General features: G+C 46.1%; 1 protein-coding gene across 1 annotated transcript in view; it reads left to right on the forward strand.

The window, feature by feature from the left end:
* GFOD1 (glucose-fructose oxidoreductase domain containing 1) overlaps window positions 1–11062 on the forward strand; it is a 123295-nt gene that overhangs the window by 22892 nt on the left and 89341 nt on the right. The gene's annotated exons all lie outside the window — the stretch shown is intronic.

The following is an 11062-nucleotide window of genomic DNA, read 5'->3' on the forward strand; positions in this document are numbered from 1 at the left end:
ACAATGAGGGAAAGAGTCCTCCAGTTTCTTCCGACCTCTGAGAACTATAGAATTATAGCTAGACAGGGAGGAGCTTATGGTCCCAGGGAGCAAGATTGATTTCTAGACACTGTTGATATTCCAAGTCTTTGTTCTGTGGTAAGGATAGAAGAGCTGGACTTAAGCTCAGCTGTGGTCTCCCTGCTCACTGCCTTCTGTCCTTACTCATGCTGGGGGCACTGGAGCCCAGATGAGTGTCTGGAGCCATCCGGTTGCCTGACTGTGTGCCCAGACGAAATGGATTTACAGGGAAGAGTGCATGGAAAATTAGGTCTGTAGGAAAACCTGTGTGTAGCATGGCAGAGCAGATACTGTGCCTCACTCTCCTGTGATCTGAGTCATTTGGGATAGGGGGAAAATGAGTGGGGGTGAAATCACCAGACATCTGCAGGTGAGCAGAGTAGCTTTTTCTGACCATGACCTATAGGAAGAACAAATTTTATATTATGGGCTCCAGTGCCCCCAGCATGAGTAAGGACAGAAGGCACTGGGCAGGGAGACCACAGCTGAGCTGGCACTCGTGCTAGGACTTGTGAGGTCCTGCTCTTCTGTCCTTAGCACAGAACAAAGACAACTTGGAATATGTATATATACACGGTATACTGAATCATAATATAAAATTTGTTCTTCCTGTAAGTCAGGGTCAGAAAAAAATATGTATACATATATATGGTCTTTGTTGTATGTTGTTTGTAAAGCCAGAGATTAAGTTTGAGGTTTGGCAGATAGGATTTTTTTACATTCCAGCAGATGGAACCAGAAAAGACCCATGATTTCACTAATGTAGGACCCTGCTGGATATATATTTATCTCTCTATATCTTTATATACTATATCATTAATATTGTATATAGTACACATATATAGCATATATATACACCAGTATTAAAATATTTATAGATAACCTACATATGTATGTATGAATGTAAATAAAAATGAACATAAGGCTTGTGACATGATGCTCACCCTTGTTTCATCGGCACGTGAAATGCTATCGTATTTTCTTTCATTTCATTAACAAGAAGAGGAAAAGCTGGCTGTGACCCACTGAACTGATTTCACAATATACTTAATGGATGGATAATTGTGTGTGAAGAAAAGACCCACGCCCTGATGACGGGGAAAGAGCTTATGATCTGGAGCAGTCCTGTCCATAGAAGTTTCCAAGACGATGAAAATGTTGTTTTGCACTATCCAACTCAGTAGCCACTGGCCCCGTGTGGCTACTGAGCATGTGAACTGAGGCCAGTGCGAATGAGGAGCTGGATTTTAAATTCTTTCATTTTAATTAATTTGTGGCTCCTATGCTGGACGGCACAGATCTGGGGTACTGCCCTGCGCCTGCCCCTAACTCGCTAATTGGCAGTGAGACCCCCTTTTCCAAGTGCAGCATTTGTAAACCGGGAGGCCAGACTCAGTCATCTCCCCAGGCGTGGCCAGCCCCCACCCTCTGCATTCCGGTGGTCTGGAAGGCTTTGGGCTTACAGCTGGGCATGGAGTTAATTAAGTGCCTTGAGTGGTGTCACAGATAACGTGCTTTGCATTTTTAAATGCTCTTTAAGAAGCCATGTCCTTCTTCCCTTTCAGTTGCTTAATTGCTCACCTGTATGCCTTGACAGTTTGAAAAGAGAGCAGCTCTCTGGCTAATGAAATCTTAGCAGCCGGTCTTGGCTGACTTGCTGAGCTCTGGGATAGTATTTGCAACCTGAACAGGAGATGCTTCGCTTTTATCTCTCAGTTGCTTTCTTCTCAAGGATCAGAAAGCTCTCAGCAGAGAGGCGGAATGTTCCGAACGAAGACATTGGGAGTGTGGTGCATAGGTTAGCCACTGGGTTGGGTTGGGTTTGTTTTTGCTGTGTGTTTGTAAAGCCAGTGATTCTGGCTTTGAGGTTTGGAGAATGGGATTTGTTTAAATTCCAGCAGCTGGAACTAGAAAAGACCCATGATTTGACTGACCTCAGGACCCTGCTGGGAAAATGAGAGGGCCCAGGAAAGGATGGGGGAGGGGTGATTTCTTCCTCACTGTCAGTAAGAAGAAAAGTAATGATAGTCAATCTTGATGGAGGACGTGGGTTTGGCAGAGTGCTTCACTTGGCTTATTTGACTTCTCAGAAAGCAATTCCTTCTCTCCGGTGCTCACAGTTGACCGGACTGAAGATGAATTGGGTGTGGGGCTCACAGCCCACTGATTTGTGCTGAGCCCAGAAATGATCTGAGATGTTCTGACAATTCCTTGTGGCTCTGGTGGCTGGGGTACAAATAGGGACAGAAATCCTAGGAAGAACCCTAATTTATGACACCCACTGATTGGGAACAAAAGTATCCATCCCGATTAGAATGAAGCTGTCAAAGTTTGCGTGGACCTTGTTTCCTTCTTAGTCTCTCTGCATAGAGATAATGAGGGCATTTTAAACAACAGAGCTACAGCATTGAAGGCACACTATATCAGATCCTCCCCAACCCCTGACATAAATGCAAAACTTTTTCTTAAAAGTATGATATTTGCCATGTGCTAAGCATCTCACTTAATTCTTTTTTTCTTTTTTTTTTTTTTTTTTTTTTTTTTTTTTTTTTTTTTTTTTTTTTTTTTTTTCGCTCTTGTTACCCAGGCTGGAGTGCAATGGCGCGATCTCGGCTCACCGCAACCTCCGCCTCCTGGGTTCAGGCAATTCTCCTGCCTCAGCCTCCTGAGTAGCTGGGATTACAGGCACGCGCCGCCATCCCCAGCTAATTTTTTGTATTTTTAGTAGAGACGGGGTTTCACCATGTTGACCAGGATGGTCTTGATCTCTTGACCTCGTGATCCACCCGCCTCGGCCTCCCAAAGCGCTGGGATTACAGGCGTGAGCCACCGCGCCTGACCGCACCTCACTTAATTCTTACTGCTACAGTCTGAGGAAGTGACTCTTCATTTGCAGATGGAGAAACAGAGAGGTTAAGGACTTTGCCCAGTGTTACACAGCTAGGAGCTGGCAGTGTCAGAGCCTGACTCCCAGCATTTGTGCTGTTGCACTGCTGTGCTGCCTCTCTCAACTTGAGGCCTGACTAGCTGGAAGTGGCCTGCTGTGCCCCAGGGTATTGGTGACTCGTTGCACCAGGCTTGGTACACATGGTGCAAATGGTGTTCTTGGCGCCTATCGCTCTGACAGGTGGGAATGCTGGTCTTCCACACTCTGGCTCTCTTGGTGGAGGCTGAACCTGGCTCATGTGTTTTCTGGCAAGAGCTGAGCCTGGGGCGAGGTGGGGTAATGGCAAAGGAGCCTCCTTTCTCTCTGAAGTCAGAGGAAAGGAGTTCGTGTGAGGGAGAGTGTGAACCCTGGTACACACCAGCTTAAGGGAAAAACACTAGCACACCACTCACAGAAGCAGCTGACAGCAGACAGCCACCGAGGCAACCAGGCAATGTGAGGACAGAGTGGTGCCGCCCTGCTACAGAGGGTGGAAGGTGTGAGCTGACAGTAGATGTAAAAACAAGCGGGTGGGGGGTGGCGGCTTAGGCTCAGCAGATGGAGTCCACAGTGACGGTGACAAGGCTGCACTGGAGGAATCCCAGCTGTGATAGCTGACTCAGGAGCCCCAGCATGTTTCAGATAGCATTGGAGCAAGGGTCCATGCGGGGGTTAAATCACCAAACATCTGCAGGTGTGCAGAGTAGCTCTTTCTGACCCTGATTTTCAGGAAGAACAAATTTTATATTATAGGCCCCAGTGCTGGGTCTGTAAAGCGTGGATGCCTCCCTTCCCCTCCGAACCCAGCGCCCCCCTTTCTCCCTAGCCGCGCTGGCTCAATGACACTACAGAGAGGGCCGAGGGCTGCTCCTGATCAAGAGATCAGCACACTTACTGAAGACCCAACATGTACAAGATGCCCCGCCAGGGGCTGTGAAGGAGACTTGAAATGTGGTGAGGTGGACTCTGGGCTTCCAGGGAGTCAGCGTGGGAGGTTAAAAGTAGACAGTACACACACTCATAACCCATGTCAACAGACAAACATACGACTGAGGCAGTCTTGTGCTGCCGTGACAGAATAGCACAGGCCAGATAACTGATAAAAAACGGAAATGTGTTTTCCCAGTTCTGGAGGACGGGAGTCCAGGACCAAGGTGCCGGCATCTGGTGTCTGCTAAGGGCCTTCTTAAGGTGTCCTCACATGGCAGAACAGGGCAAACATTGGGGAACTCTGTGTCCTCACATGGTAGAAGGGCAGAAGAGAGTGGACCCACTCCTGCAAACTCTTTTTTAAAACATTTTATTATAAGCTGTAGGATACGTGTGCAGGATGTGCAGATTTGTTACATAGGTAAATGTGTGCCACGGTGGTTTGCTGCACCCATCAACCTGTCACCTAGGTGTTAAGCCCTGTATGCATCAGCTTTTTATCCTGATGCTCTCCCTCTTCCCGCCGCCCCGACAGGCCCCGGTGTGTGGTGTTCCCCTCCTTGTATCCATGTGTTCTTATTGTTAAGTTCCCACTTATAAGTGAGAACACGCAATGTTTGGTTTTCTGTTTCTGTGTTAGTTGCTGAGGATAATGCCTTCTAACTCCATCCATGTTTCTGCACAGGACATGATATTGATCCTTTTATGGCTGCATAGTATTCCATGATGTATATGCACCACATTTTCTTTATCCAGTCTATCATTGATGGGCATTTGGGTTGATTCTGTGTCTTTGCTATTGTGAATAGCAAATAAATAAATAAATACTTGCATGCGTGTATCTTTATAAAGAATGATTTCTATCCTTTGGGTATATACCTAGCAATGGGATTGCTGTGCCAAATGATATTTCCGGTTCTAGATTCTTAAGGAATTGCCACACTGTCTTCCACAATGGTTGGACTAATTTACATTCCCAGCAACAGTGTAAAAGTGTTCCTATTTCTCCATAGCCTCACCAGCATCTGTTGTTTCTTGACTTTTTATTTATTTATTTATTTTTGAGACGAAGCCTTACATTGTTGCCCAGGCTGGAGTGCAGTGGTGCAATCTCGGCTCACTGCTCTGCCTCCCGAGTTCAAGTGATTCTCCTGCCTCAGCCTCCCGAGTAGCTGGGATTACAGGCACACACCACCGTGCCTGGTTAATTTTCATATTTTTAGTAGAGATGGGGTTTCACCATGTTGGCCAGGCTGATCTCAAACTCCTGACTTCAGGTGATCTGCCCACCTCAGCTTCTCAAAGTGCTGGGATTGCAGGCGTGAGCCACCATGCCTGGCCTTTTGCCTTTTTAATAATCACCATTCTGACTGACGTGAGATGGTATCTCATTGTGGTTTTGATTTGCATATCTCTAATGAGCAATGATGTTCAGCTGTTTTTTAATATATTTATTGGCTGCACAAATGTTCTCTTTTGAGAAGGGTATGTCCTTTGCCTACTTTTTAATGGGGTCATTTGTTTTTTTCTTGTAAATTTTTTTCAGTTCCTTATAGGTTCTGGATATTAAACCTTTGTCAGATGCGTAGATTGCAAAAATTTTTCCCCATTCTATAGGTTGTCTGTTTGCTCTGATGATAGTTTCTTTTGTTTTACGGAAGCTCTTTAGTTTAATTAGATCCCATTTGTCAAGTTTTGCTTTCGTTGCAATTGCTTTTGGTAGTTTCATCATAAATCTTTGCCCATGCCTATGTCCTGACTGAATGGTATTGCCTAGATTTTCTTCTAGGGTTTTTATGGTTTTGGGTGTTATATTTAAGTCTTTAATCCATCTTGAGTTAATTTTTGTATAAGGTGTAAGGAAGGGGTCCAGTTTCAGTTTCCTGCGTATGGCTAGCCAGTTTTCCCAGCACCATTTATAAAATAGAGACTCCTTTTCCCATTGCTTGTTTTTGTCAGGTTTGTTGAAGATCCGATGGTTGTAGACGTGTGGTCTTATTTCTGAGATCTCTATTCTGTTCCATTGATCTATGTGTCTGTTTTGGTACCAGTACCACTGCAAGCCCTTTTTATAGCGGCATTAATGCATTCATCAGAGCTCCTGTGGCCCTGATGCCCACCATAAGACTTCACCTCCCAAGGCTGTTGCATTGGGAATTAAGTTTCCAATATGTGTATTTTGGAGGGGACAGAAACATTCAAACAGCAGCAAGATAGGACAAAATCTCTGGATCCTTTCTGTGTGGGCCTTTCTTCTTCCTGTCCACTTGCCTTTGATAAACAAACACGGACATTATCTATCAGTTACCATTCTGGCTGTTCTTACTATTCCATCGTCACTTCTTACAAGAAATCCTGTCCCAAATGCTCCTCATCCCCCTCTCACTTTTTTTTTTTTTTTTGCTCAAGGGGAAATGGAGTCTTTTTGCTGGATGCCTTAGTGACAATACTACCCGCACAAAGCACTTTCATACCATCTTATTTTTGTCTTTCTAATGTCCCAGCAATCCTATAATGTGGGTATTAGTACCACTTTGTAGAAGATGAAAATGGGGCTTAGAGAGTTTAGGTCATTTGTTGAAGGTCACACAGAGAGTACAGGAAGGGCTCTGGGACGGAAGTCAAGGTCAGTGTGACTTCTCCACCATGCAAGATCACCTGATGAATTCAGTGGAGAGCATTACTGATTACACCTTCATTTCAAAGGGGTTTGGACATGGTTTATAAAACATTTTATAATACAAAGAGGGCTTAAAATTATGGATGAGAAAAACAGGGCCAAGGAACTAGGAAACAATACTTCTGCATTTTAATTGTCATTAGTTCAAACATGAGCTTTTGGATAAGGTGAGACTTCTGGGTTGATGAGAAGGAATGAAATAACCCTTTTAAGCCACTGACTCCAGTTGGAGCTCCAGGCATCGCACTGGGACCTGTGCCGTTGCCTGGATAGAAAATGCTTCTTGATTTCAGCTGCAGGCTGCTGCTGCAACAAGCCGAGCGAATGATGAAGAGCACTCCAAGCCAAACCAGTGGAAGCTTCCAAGTTCATTTTTCTTGCAAGAACAGGCCTTCAGCCACTTTCAAAGAACATTAATCATAGAGACCAGTTTAGAACTGCGTTGAGGATGACTTGCTTACTCTGAATTACATCCAACTGCAGAAATTTGTTACAGATGGTTCTTGGTACTTAGAGAGAAATACCCGGTCTCTATCAATAATCAGTCATGCTCTGGCCCAGGAGAAGCAGCTCTGAGTGGGGCGTTATCTGACCACGTTCTAGTCCCAGCCCCATCATCCCTGGGTGTGTGACATCTTCTCAGGATTAGTGTCCCTCAACGTGTATCTGAGGACCACTTCAGGAGGACCCTGGGTTGGGGGTTGGAGGGAGACCCTGGGTCCTGCCCCGGAATATTTGGTGCTCCTGGTGCTGTGGGAGCCAAGTTCCTTGGTTAGTTCTCTGCTTATGTCAGGCTGATTTCTCATCATCCCCAAACATTTATTGAGTACCTGTTACCTATAGGGTACCGTTTGGGATATTGTAGAACTTTCTAGACATCATCCCTCCATTTTAGACTCTGGAAAATTTCGGACAGTCCAGGTCACCTCTCAAAACTCTGGCAGGTACCCATTTGCTTCTGTCAAGGCCTGACTCAGGATCCGCAGGAGAGAGTGTGTCTGGAAAGGTTAAGCTCTCCTTGCAGTCTGTTTTTACTTTCCATGTTGGGCAGATGTGGATCTGATCTGCTAACTGTGTGCTATGGGCCATTGCCCATTTGCTTCCTGTTTATGAGAAAAAAGCCCATCTTTGATTTTCCCAGGTGGGCCACTGAGATCACCTGAATGCTCTGAAACTGTCCCTGACTTCTCTGCTCAGGTGCCCTGGAGTTGGGGAGCAACATAGCTCAAAGCCTCCTGCAGGGCACCACAGCCTCTCTGAGGTCTCTTGTTCTTATTTGAAAAGTTCATGTGAACTTTCTATTCTACTCAATAATGTCCCTGTGATTGTCTGAATCGAAGCTTTTCATTCCCAGGAGGCTGCCTGACCTCCTGGCTCCCAAGACAGACAGATCTGTGCGGGGCCAAGGCGAGCGGCATGCAGGCCGTCCAGTCTCTGCAGTGCAGCTCTAGGAGGCTGTATGTCAGGACCTACCACCTGTTCAGGTTTAATCACCTGCAGTAAGAGAGCAGTTGAGTCTGTCTACATATTTATTTAGATTCTTGCTTTAGTCTAGAAAGGATTAGAGGTGGCCGTGATGGGTAGTTCCAAAATTAATCTGTATTTAATGGACAAGAGATAGTGGAATAAGCCTTTCATAACAATATTCATGAGAAATTTTAAAAAGCTAAAGGAGACTGAGCATGGTGGCTTATGCCTATAATCCCAGCACTTTGGGAGGTGAAGGTAGGCGGATCACTTGAGCTCAGGAGTTTGAGACTAGCCTGAGCAATATGGTGAAACCCCATCTCTACAAAAAATACAAAAGTTAGCCAGGCGTGGTGGAGGATGCCTGTAGTCCCAGCTACTTGGGAGGCTGAGGTGGGATGATCACTTGAGCCCGGGAGGTGGACATTGCGTGAGCTAACATCATGCCGCTGCACTCCAGCCTGGCATGACCGAGGGTGACAGAGCCAGATGGTGTCTCAGAAAATAAAGACAAAAATTTAAAAAACATTAAAAAGCTAAAGGAGTCTCTTAGAAGCCTCGCTTCCTTTCAACCCTCTCAGATCTTGCTTGGAGATAGGGCTATTGCACTTTAAAACCCACCTCTGAGACCCACGTCCTTCTTGGGATGACGGAGCTGGGCCCAATGAGGAGAGAACCCCCAGCCCGCTGGGCCTGCTATAGCAAAATCATGCCCCACAATCTTGTCCGAATCAGCAGCAGTCAAGATAGAGGATTGCATCTAGTAAACTCCCATCCTGTCTGTTGGACAATGCTGTCCCAAGAGGGCTGACCAGGCTGGTGTTAAACTGTGACCAACTAGGAATTGAGGATGCTTGGGTCATTAGACCCCCTCCCTGTTAGCAGAGCTCCAGTGGGTGTTTTAGTGCCTAAGTACAGGCAGGTCATGGCGCATGTTGACCTTCTGTGCCTGTCATGATCTAATACAGCTCTTTTTGTGGGTGTCTGTGCTTAATTTGGCTGAAACATTTATTTTTCTTCTGAATGGGCTTCCTTGTTTCACACAGAAAGTTGGCCCACATGGGGTGCTGCTGACAGGCCGTAGCAGGGGTTCTGGTGGGCTACCTGTTGGCTTCATGATGCTCCTTTGCTTGCAGTTTTAGGCGTCCCTCTGTCAGACTGTCAACCCGTGGTAAATATCATAAGATTTTCTCTTTAGAATAACCTGTGTACATGTCCCAGGCATTTCTGTAACTCAGTTCAAACCAATGACAAGGTGGCTTTCCCATTCATGTTACCCACCCTGCAGGGGACCATTCTTCATGGTTTCTGTGAGCCCAGGGTTGGCTTCACTCTCAGGAAACAAGATCCCTGATGGGTGTCTGGAATTACCAAGGTGATTTAATGATAGGGACTTTTGAAAGAACTAACTCCAAGCATAAAACTCAGTTTGTGTTGGGTCAGAAACCTGACCCATCCTGCACCTCTCTGGGTGTATCGCTCACCACCAGATTTTGGGGACCTTTCAGGAGGCTATGTTCTTGCAGGGACAGGAGCCAGAGAGAGAGAGAGAGAGAGAGAGAGAGTGTGTGTGTGTGTGTGTGTGTGTGTGTGTGTGTGTGTAGCCTGTGTGTGTGTGTGTGTGTGTATGTGTGTAGGACCCTGAGATTTACATCAGGAGACCTCAGATGATGAAACCCTAAACTCGATCGGAAGCGACTACATCAGCTAGTAGAAAATCTCATCCAAATGCTTTTACAGCCTGTTTGAGGTTTTTGATATCAAAACAGTCAGAGATTTGCTGTGAGTGACAGCCAGAGGATGACACTAATATTCTGGGGTCTCAAGAGTCCTCCCCTTCCCTCTACAAAACTCTTGCTATGGTGTCCATTGTGGGGTCACCTCTCTCCCTCTTGCAGCCCGCAAGAGGACTGGGAAGCATTGACAGCAGTCCCCAGCTGCCACCTGCCGTCTCTGACTCATAGGCTGTCTGTGGGAGGGTGGGGAGTATCAACAGTGGGTTGCAGGGCAGAGAGTGGGAAGTGTCTGCTTCTGGCTGATGTGTGAGTGTGGGAACATGTGTGCTTCTGGACGAGAGTGGTAGCATTGCTCATTCTGAGGAGCTGGTGGGTAGCATGGAAATGTGTCTTCACTTGGTTTTTGGGGTTTCTGGCTCTTTCTCTCTCTCTCTTTTTTAGACATAGCTACTGAAAGGCCAGGAAGTAGGACTTGGGGGCATGCCAGTGAGTTAGAAGCCCCATTAATGTCCTGTATCTTTAGCTCTTTAGTCCAACAAGGGTGCGATTATTGTGTTATGCATATACCTTCTGCAGGATTATTTATTAGCATTGCCGATTTTAGGCAGTTTCTTTTAGCAGTTTGATGGGCTCATATTAGTTTCCAGGAATGTCGTAACTAAGTGTCATCATCTGGGTGGCTTAAACAACGGAAATTAATTTCTTCAGTCCTGGGGGCTGGAAGCTGGAGTATCAAGGTGTGGGCAGGGCTGGTTCCTTCTAGGGCTGGGAGGGAGTCTGTTCCAGGCCTGTGCTGGCTTCTGCTGCCTGCTGGCAGTCTTTGACGCGCCCTGGCCTGAGGATGCATCAACTCATCTCTGCTTTCATGTTCAGTGGGGTTCTGCCTGTGTGCGTGCCTGTCTCTGAATTTTTCCTTTATATAGGTAGGAACACCAGTCACACTGGATTAGGGTTCATCTTGATGACTTCATCCTGACTAATGACATCTGCAACAACTCTGTTTCCAAATAAGGTCACATTCATAGGAGGTGAGGACTGTGGCATCTTTTGGGGAGACACAATTCAACCCATAATGAAGGCCAAAGGGGGTTTTGTGTTCCCTTTATGTGAGAGGCCATGTGATCACACATTGTGGAGGCTGATGGCCTGGGATTGACAGCTGCCACTTATTAGCCGTGTGCCTTCAGGCAACTTGCCTGTCTTGTTTCCATATCAGTAAAAGGGACAAATTTTAAAATATGGTTGACAGGTTATAATTTAATA

The sequence above is a fragment of the Cebus imitator genome, unplaced genomic scaffold, assembly GCF_001604975.1.
Source record: "Cebus imitator isolate Cc_AM_T3 unplaced genomic scaffold, Cebus_imitator-1.0 Scaffold21, whole genome shotgun sequence".
NCBI classification, from domain to species: domain Eukaryota; kingdom Metazoa; phylum Chordata; class Mammalia; order Primates; family Cebidae; genus Cebus; species Cebus imitator.